Here is a 9,886-nt window from a genome sequence, read left to right as displayed (position 1 = left end):
AAAGAGAGGCCCATTGGACATGCAAACTTTATATGGCCCAGTACAGGGGAATGCCAGGGCCAAGAAAATGGAAATGGGTGAGTAGGGAAGTAGGAGGGGGGAGGGTGTGGGGGACTTTTGGGATAGCATTGGAAATATAATTGAGGAAAATACGTAATAAAAATATATTTATATAAAAAAAAAGAGAGAAAGCAGGCTGAGCAAGCCAGGTGAAGCAATCCAGTAAAAAGCATCCCTCCATGGCCTCTGCATCAGCTCCTGCTTCTTGATCTGTTTGAGTTCCAGTCCTGACTTCCTTGGTGATAAACAGGAGTATGGAATTGTAAGCTCAATAAACCCTTTCCTTCCCAACATGCTTCTTGGTCATGATGTTTGTGCAGGAATAGAAACCCTGACTAAGACAGAGACTCACAACTTTCATCCCGTAGTTGAAATTTGCTCAAAGAATTCCGGAAATAAACTTTATTATTTGAATATAAACATTTAAAAAGCCCTCTTTTCCAGCTTTAATTTTTGGACAAAGTTTACCATCTAATTACTGTAAACAACAGCATGCCACAACATGTATCAAAACTTCATATGTAACCTCAAAATTATATATCATATTATTTGAATTTCAATAAAAAAGTAAAATGATTTCTGTAGACACAGACAATACAATTCTTTCTTAAAAAAACAAATGAATTTGAGTAAATTTTAATCAAATACTATTTTGTTTGTTGAATTAACATTTCTTTCTTTCATTTCTATATTTCATACTGCTCTAGAATGTTAGATATTTATTGTATTTCATAAGCTACTCAGCTAATAGATTTTAGAGTTTCTTTAAATATTGGCTATCTATTCATCATCCATTTATGTTATCTATCAACTATCTATTTGTTTTTCTGTTTATATTAATTATCTACCTCTGTGTATCATCTATGTGACTGTCTGTCTACCATCTAATTCGTTTCCTTTTTCTGGATATATATATATATATTGTATCCTTTATATATCTTATCCATAGAAATAGCTGACTTTTTTAGTGAAAGACAAACGTTGAGAATCTACAGAGAACCTCTATGAATGAAGGTGCATATTGATGAATTAGGAGGTGAGCTGTTATCACACTATGTGAAGCTAGTAATATGTCCTGACATTTCGAGGGAAATATACATTCTCTGTACAGTAATGTAAATGGAGCAACTGTGCAAATAACATCTTAATGATTTTTCTATATTGTAAGTCATTTGATCCTGCAAAATTTGCAGCTTAGAATGGATTTAATAAATATACTATCTAAACTCTACATACTCTGTAGATGAATAAAATGAGAAGCTAGAGCAAATGGAGAATTACCACCCCAATCTGGATTGTCAGTTGTAATTTAGATCCTTGACTCCAGCTATTTAAGATTAAGTAGGAATACTGTAGGTCCATTACAATAGAAAAGCAATTCCAGCAGTGGTAAGTTGCTTGGCATATCCTTTCCCAAATATCTGTCTTTTGCTGTTGCTGAGCAAAGTTCTACTTTTTACATCCTAGTTTGTCTGTGTAAAACATCAATACAATTCAATGTGATAGGCAATTTGTATTGGATCCGTTGCATGCTGGTTTAATAGAGCAGAAATTTTGACATTATTATTAAGCATTTATATCATAAAAGTTATGAAAAATCCTATCTGTGGGCCTAAAATAATTTGACATTTCGTTCTACTGACTTGAAGAGGCCAAATTATAGATTTTCTTTTTAATGTTGAAGGGTTGATTCACTTCCCATTAATTAAATGTCCAGAGTATTTGGAATTAAGCTGTCAGGTTTATAAATGAAGCCAAAGGCATTCTAATTTCCCATTCTGGGTTTGTTCGAATTTAAACTGCACATCTTAGAGCAGGGTATTGCAATTTTATTTTAGCTGTTTCTACAACACTGCAGAAACCAGCATTCTCGATCTCTATTATTTTCAGATAGATAATCATGAAGTGGGATCGGCATCAATGTGGAGAAGCAGAGCGAGTCCATGCACTGAACATAGCCAGAAATGTCTTCACTATCTGGGCTAAGATAGGGTGCTGTTTTGTAAAATCATTAAGTCTCCCAGAACACAGTATGTCTTCATACTCTCAAAGCTACCAAAATATTCATGCCTATGTACTGGAACTGTATTCATAAATTGATCTAATTAATGACTGTTTAGCAAATGTCTAATATCATATAATGTGTCTAGAATAAATGGAGAATAGAATGTGCCACTAATGGAGTAGATATTGAAGACCAATAGAAACTCTGGGTGTAATGTAAGATGAGAAATTTGAAGGCAGCATGAAAAATAAGCACGAATCTGAAGACTCATCAGTAGCTAGAATGATGGAAATTAAGTAGAAATGTGTTTTAAGTAGACCACAAAGAAACTATTGGAGCCAAAGTAAATCATGTAAGAAAAAAAAAAAAAAAAAAAAAGGAAGCTGTGTGGGATTACTCAAGGTCAGTAGCCTACCTACAATTCTTTAATCTCAACAATCGCTTGTAGAAATGTTAAACATAGTTAAACATATTATTTCTCCAGGAGTTATTCCCTGGAAAAAGACCAAAGTAGGTATGTTAGCTGGGGTTTTCTAGAGTCTCAGAACTTATGGGTAGTCTCTGTAGAGTAGGGGGATTGTTGATGATTTACAGTCTGTAATCCAACTCACAACATTGGTCAGCAGCAGCTGTGAATGCAAGTCCAAGGATCTACCAGTTGCTCAGTCCCACAACGCAAGCAGGCAAAGAGGAGAGAAAGTGAATCTTCTTGCAATGTCCTTATAGAGGTCTCCATCAGAAGGTGTACCCCAGATTAAAGGTGTGTGCCATCTGGACTTTAATCTCAGATGACCTTGAACTCAGAGATCTCTCTGTCTTAATCTTCTGAAATTCATAGCCACTATGCCTCAAGTTCTCCATGCCAAGATCGAAGTCAGAAATTTGTATCTCCCAGCCTCCAGATTAGGATTACTGGTGAGCCTTCCAATTCTGTATGGTAGTTCATTCCAGATATAGTGAAGCTGACAACCAGGAATAGCCACTACAACCCACCCCTTGTCAACTTGGCATAAATAATATCTCATGTTCACATGAAACAGCAACAAGATTCATGCATATACCTAACATGATATAACTATTCCTCATACAATCGCAACTCATTTAGAATTTTACAATGGGGCAATGTCCCTTGGGAACATTCATTTAGTGTCTCAAATTAAATACCAATTGATGTTAAAGAAATTGGAAGAAAGACAAATGTATTCTTAGCAAAATAGGACAGAAGCATTCATATTACTTTATAATCCTTGTTTCTACAACTGGCTACATAGCCTTAGCTGGTATTTATAACTACCTTCCTCTACTACCCATTATGTATTCCCTTCACCCTCAGCAACCATCTCATTAGGTCTTGCCTCTTTTCCTGGAGGAATGACCCATATCTTCATTCCTGATTGGTCTGTGTCCTTTGTCATCCTGCTTGGATTAGGCTATTGTAGTTTCCCATTGACTTTAATCATAGGACATGGTAGTACTAAGAGATGCCCTAAGGGATCTCCTGCATTACAGACATAATCCTGCTTACCTCCATTGTGAAAAGGCAATCCAATTTCCCCATGGTAATCTGGATCTATCACCCCTGTAACTCTGTTATTCCTTTCTTAGCCTGTTGGTTTAAAGGTATTAGAAGCCCAAAATGACCAGGGGAAAGTCTGAGCTTCCAGTTCAATGGAATGTTTGTTGTGGCTCCTGGGAGGAGCACTCCCCCTCTGAAACCAAATCTTCTAGGCCAGAAGAACCTAGAGTTGTGGGGAAAGAAAGCAAAAGTTTTCCTAGAGGGTTGGTCACTAGAAGTGATAATGAGTGGAATTATTATTCCCTTTGTCACCCCTTTATTCCTTGACCCATGGATCCTGGCTATGGGGGAAACTGTACCATATATGAGACACTGATTTAAAGCATATACTGCCTTCTGAAGAATTCTGCCCCAGCCCTCCATGCTGTTGCCACCTAACTGGCACTGTAACTATGTCTTCAAAAGGCCATTCCATCTTTCTATCAGACCAGCTGCTTCATGATGGTGGGGAACATGGTAGGACCAGTGAATTCCATGATCCTGGGTCCACTGTCACACTTCTCTGGATGTGAAATGAGTTCCTTGATCAGAAGAAATACTGTGTGGAATACAATGACGATAGATAAGGCATTCTATGGGTCCATGGATGGTGGTTTTGGCAGAAGCATTGTATGCAGGAAAGGCAAATCCTTAATCAGAATAAATATCTACTCTAATAAGCACAGAATGTTGTCCTTTCCATGCAGTAAGTGATCTAATGTAGCCAGCCTGCCACCAGGTTGCTGGCTAGTCACCTTGAGGAATGGTGCCATATCTGGGGCTCAGTATTGGTTTCTGCTGTTGGCAGATCTGGAATTCAGCAGCAACTGTAGCTAGGTCAGCCTTGGTGAGTGTAAGTCTGTGTTGCTGAGCCCAAGCACAACCTCTATCTGATTTAAAGCAACCTCTATCTCAGCCACCATGGCCACTTTGTTAATGTGTTCATTGTGCAATGACAGGGATAGCTGGGGAAAGATGCTGACTATCCACAAAACAGGTCATCTTATCTACTTGATTATTGAATTATTGAACTCCTCCTCAGCTGAAGTCACCTTTTGGTGAGCATTTACATGGGATACTAATATCTTCACATCCTTTGCACATTTGGAGAGATCTATCCACATACTTTTTTACCAGATGCCTTTCTCACCAATTTTCCAATTGTGATCTTTCCAAGTCCCTGACCATCCAGCCAATCCATTTCCTAGAGCCCATGAGTCAGTGAATAATCATACATCTGGCTATTTCTTAAAAAAAAATTAATACTATGTGTATAGACTAAAGATTTTCCTTTACCTGTATTTTTTAGGGTTGTCCTGGAAAGGGGTTATAATGTTGCAGCTGTTCATGTCTGGGTGATGTCTGCATAACATGCAGAGCCATCAGTAAACCAGGTCCTAGTCTTCTCTTCTTCAGTCATCTGATCATGAGGTGTATGCTTGGAAGCAGATGACATTGTAAGAGGAGTAGAAACCATAGGTATTTGAGCAACTTCTTCATGTAACTTGCTTGTGACTTCAGGACCTGCTCTGGCCAGATCAAGGATATACCACTTTCATTTGCTAATAGTCTGCTACTGTGCACATCCCATTTTATGACTTGGTTGGTCTGAGAGCACCTAGCTCATGATGGGTGTTCAGGTTGCATAGTGACTTGGTGTCCTATTGTCAAATGTTCAGTTTCCACTAAGGCCCAATAGCAGGGCATGAGCTGTATTTCAAAGGGAGAATAGTTGTCTGCAGATAATGGTAGAACTTTGCTCTGAAATCCCAAAGGTCTCTTCTGAATCACCTACAGGGGCCTGGCAGAGGCTCCAAACAGAGTCTCTATATGTCACCGACACCTCAATACTATCAAGTGTCGCTTCTGTCTCTGACCAGCAGAAAAGAGCGACAACACAGTGTTTTTCTCAAAGCAGTTTATTCAGGATACTTTCAGCATGCATGCAGGAAAAAAATCCCTCTAGCCCATAATCGCAATCCCTTATATAACCCCTCAACCACGCCCCATCAGCCCAGTCCATGTAACAGCAGTCCATTGGTCAGAATCATCACTTGTCATATGATCTGATTTTGCATCATGGTGCACCTGCGCAGTTCTCATGATGGACGTGGCTTATTTTCAGGTGTATGAGGAAGGCAGGTGCAAGTCATAAGACTTGGCTGCAGTNCTGGGTGCCATCTTGGGACTGCTGCCACACCCACTCCTCACATCTCCCCCTTCTTTACTTATTGGCAGAGAGAATGCCTGTCTTAGCTTGCCTCCTGTGGCAATGCCCCTTACCTGTCATCGGGAGACAAACAGCCTTGGTTTGATCCCTGTCTTAGGTTGGTGACATGCCCAGGGAGTCTTACCCGTCATTNACTACTTCTCTAGCATGCCAAGCCACACTTGAGGAGGTTATCCTGTTTCCACTGCTGCAAAAGCCTGTATCATCAAGGCTTGGGCTCTGCACTGACGACTCTGCATGCTGCAGATGCACCAGAAGGCCAGGACGCCGATGAGAATTGGGCACATGGCAAGTCCACCAATGCCAGCCTACTCTTTCAAGTGGGAGACTGCTGTGGTGATCCAGCTGGCCAATCCTTCAGTCGACACGAGTAGAATTAATATGGATGATGGATTGTCTCAATAAGGGATATAGCCGCAGCCGTGGCTAAGGTGACAGAAATTGCTATAGCAGTGACAATGGCCACAGTAATACCAAAAATCCCTTTTAGGTCTAAACAAAGTCATAGCAGAAGGAGCCTGAACAGGCCAGGGTACAAAACGAGGCATCCTAGTAACAACAGCTAAGTGATGCAAAGATGCATTACAGCACATACTATAAAAGCAATTATTACTACTAGAATTAACAACATTATTCTCATAACTACCATTATAAACAATAAACACAAAAGGAGGCCACATACAAACAGGCATAGCCTGAAAAGAAACATTCCTCCCTCCAGCAAATTGAAATACAGAAGACTCAAACACACTAGAACCATTCCAATAAAAACTTGCATTGCCCCAGGCCCCTCCCGCCACCATGCTTAAGGGGGAAAGATCAATAAAACAACCATTCACCCCACATAACAACCATACATTAAAAGGATTACTAGATCCTACTTGAGCTGGATTTTGATATGTCCAATTATACCCTGAAAAGGAACTATTATGGACTGTACCTATATAAGGGGAAAAGGAAAAATAATTCTTCACTGTCCAAGCTACTTTTCTAGATTGACAGCCAATCCAAGGTGGAAGGGAATCACGAACACCCCTACAAAAGGGGGCCCATCTAGGTTGGGAGGGTATAGTGCCATTGCCCTTGAATATACTGGCAGGCTACACCCCTCGAATCCAGGTAGCATTAGCTTTAGTACTCTTAACTGGCATATCAAACCATGCTGCGGTCTGATTATACAGCTGAATATAATCACTCATCTGTGAAATATTTTAAATCATCTGAAAACACAGCAATCCCTCTAGCTGAAGCTGCATAGATTCCTACTCTGGAGCTATCTCTCCATCCCATGGTAAAAAAGGCAATTGTAGTGAAGCATTAAATGTAAAGAATCAAGGAAACACGTGCGCCAAATGTGCAAATGGCATGGGTATCGGGAACAGAGACATAATTCCCCAACGTAGCTCTTCAGTTCTCACTAGCGGGAGCATTCCCAGCCACAGGAATATCCACGTCCTCATCAATCTGCTTGCCCTGAATTGCTCTGGTCAGCCGTTCTGGGACCCACAGCAGTTGTCGGTGATCCTGGGGAAACACACAAACAGACCCTCTCGCCCAAACCAACACTGGATCAGGCCCCTTCCAACAACCAGTTAAGACATCCTTCCACATGACCATGCCTTTTGGAGAAATATCAGGATTAACATGTCACTCAGCTGCAACACGCCCTTGTTTATCTTCATTCAAAAAATTCAAAGTAAATAAGGCAATGGCTAATCTCTCTCTTGGTATGGACCCAACAGGGGCAATTCCCCCCTTTTGTTTAATTAAACATTCTTTTAAAGTGTGATGGGCTCATTCAATAATGCCTTGGCCGGGAGGGTTGTATGGCAACCCATGCACCAGATGGACACCCACCATCTTGCAAAAGGAAACAAAAGAGGCTGAAGTATAGGTTGTTCCATTATCAGTCTTTAGTTCTTTAGGCTGTCCCCAGGCACTCCAAGCCTTAAAACAATGTGCAATGACCTGGCGTGCCTTCTTTCCTGTCTGTAAGGAGGCAAAAATAATGCCAGAGGCTGTATCTATGGAAACATGAATATATTTTAACTTTTCAATCTCAAGAAAATGGGTAACATCCATTTGCCACAAATGTAGGGGGTGCAATCCCCGGGGGTTAACCCACACACTGACTTGAGGTAATAAAGGGGCACAGGTTTTGCACACCTTCACGATCTTTCTCTCCTCTGCTCAAGAAATTTTAAATTGTGATGACAAAGTCTTTGAATTAACATGAAATTGTGTATGAAAATCACGTACCAAATCAATAGATGAGGCCATTAAAAAGGCCATGCATTTTCTGGAAGCTTTATCAACTATATCATTCCCTTCTGCAAGGGGTCCTGGCAATCCAGTATGAGCACGAATATGTTGAATAAAAAAGGGTGAATGCCGATTCAAAATAATTCTTTGCAACTTAAAATAACTAATTCTCCAATGGTTGTATTTTGCCTACTACTGCAGCATATTTACAACATACTGGCTATCAGAAATCAAATTAAAGGGACCTGGAATTAATTCAAATACTTTAATCACAATTTGCAATTTAATGACTTGTGGAAATGCAGGGGAAACTGAATGGAAACTGGGGATGATCCTGTTATTAAATAGGCTCCTTGTCCTGTTTTAGAACCATCTGTAAAAACAAGAGGAACATCTGGCAATGGATCTCTAGCAGTAATACCAGGAAAGATTACTGGATATAGTTTTACCAACTGTAATATTGGATCCTTGGGGTAATGATTATCTATCTATGAGGCCTTGAAAACTACACCTCAAAATAGCCCAATTATCCTCTGTGGCTGTTAACACTTCAATTTGCTTAGCATTATACAGTACTATTAGACTTTCAGGTGCAACTCCAAAAAACTGCATGCTTTGCTGTATACCAATCAGAGCCAACTGAGCTACTGAGGCAGGATAATAAACAAGTGTCTTGGCTGGGGAGATTTTTGGGTGTATCCATAACAGGGGAGCTCCCCGTCATAAAACTCCAGTGGGTTGTGACTCTGTTTGCAGTGCGCACAAGATAAACTGTTTGGACTCACCTCAGTGTTTCAAGGCAACACTCTGAATATGCTGTTCTACTAACAACAAAGCCTTCCTGGAAGCATCAGTAAGATATTTGGGAGAATTTAAATCTGTATTGCCTGGTAAGATATCATATAATGGCTGTAATTGTTTATTGGTCAAAGAGAGATGGGGTCAGACCCATTGAATATCTCCAAATAACTTTTGAAAATCATTCAGGGTGCATAATCCATCTGTGCAAAACTGAATCTTTTGAGGGGACACATATTTTGCCGTCATTTTTGTTCCTAAATAATTCACTACAACATCGTTTTGCACATTTTCTGGGGCCACTACTAGATTCTGTTCCTTCAACTGTGTTACCAAAAAGCTATAATCTTCATTAAGCAAGGCATCCCTGGGAGTGGCAAGAAGTATATCATCCATATAGTGATAACACTTCAAGTTTGGAAATCGCTCTCGAACTCCTTTCAGAGCTGCATCAACATAGAGTTGACACATAGTGGGACTGTTCACCATCCCTTGTGGCAGAACTGCCCACTCAAACCTTTTATCAGGTTCAGCATGATTTTGGGAGGGGGCAGTAAAGGCAAATCTTACCATACCATTTGGATGCAACAGGATAGAGAAAAACAATCTTTAATATCTAAAACTATAATGGGCCAATTTTGGGGCAAGGCTGAAGGCAATGGCAGTCCCCTCTGTACAGGCCCAATCAAGATCATTTGCTTAATTATTTCTCTCAAATCATGCAAAAGTCTCCATTTTCCTGATTTTTTCTTTATAACAAATATTGGAGTATTCCAGGGAGATGTAGAGGGCCAAATATGTCCCAACTCCAATTGTTCTTGTCCCAGATCTTTCGCAGCTTTTAATTTTTCTGAGGGGAGTGTCTACTGAGCAACCCATACTGAATCCTCAGTCTTCCATGTAATAGGTAATGCTCTCATAGGGCCACAAGCCTCTTCCGGTCAGAAAAGCACCAGGGCAGCTGGGGTGCAGGGTC

General features: G+C 40.2%; 1 pseudogene; it reads right to left on the bottom strand.

Annotated features, from left to right (window-relative positions):
- Positions 1-3,303: 3,303 nt before the first annotated feature.
- The window catches only part of LOC110293346, a 12,276-nt pseudogene continuing 5,693 nt past the window's right edge, over positions 3,304-9,886 (bottom strand).

The sequence above is a fragment of the Mus caroli genome, chromosome 4 (assembly GCF_900094665.2).
Source record: "Mus caroli chromosome 4, CAROLI_EIJ_v1.1, whole genome shotgun sequence".
Taxonomy (NCBI): Eukaryota; Metazoa; Chordata; class Mammalia; order Rodentia; family Muridae; genus Mus; species Mus caroli.
This window is presented reverse-complemented; position numbering and strand designations above follow the sequence as displayed.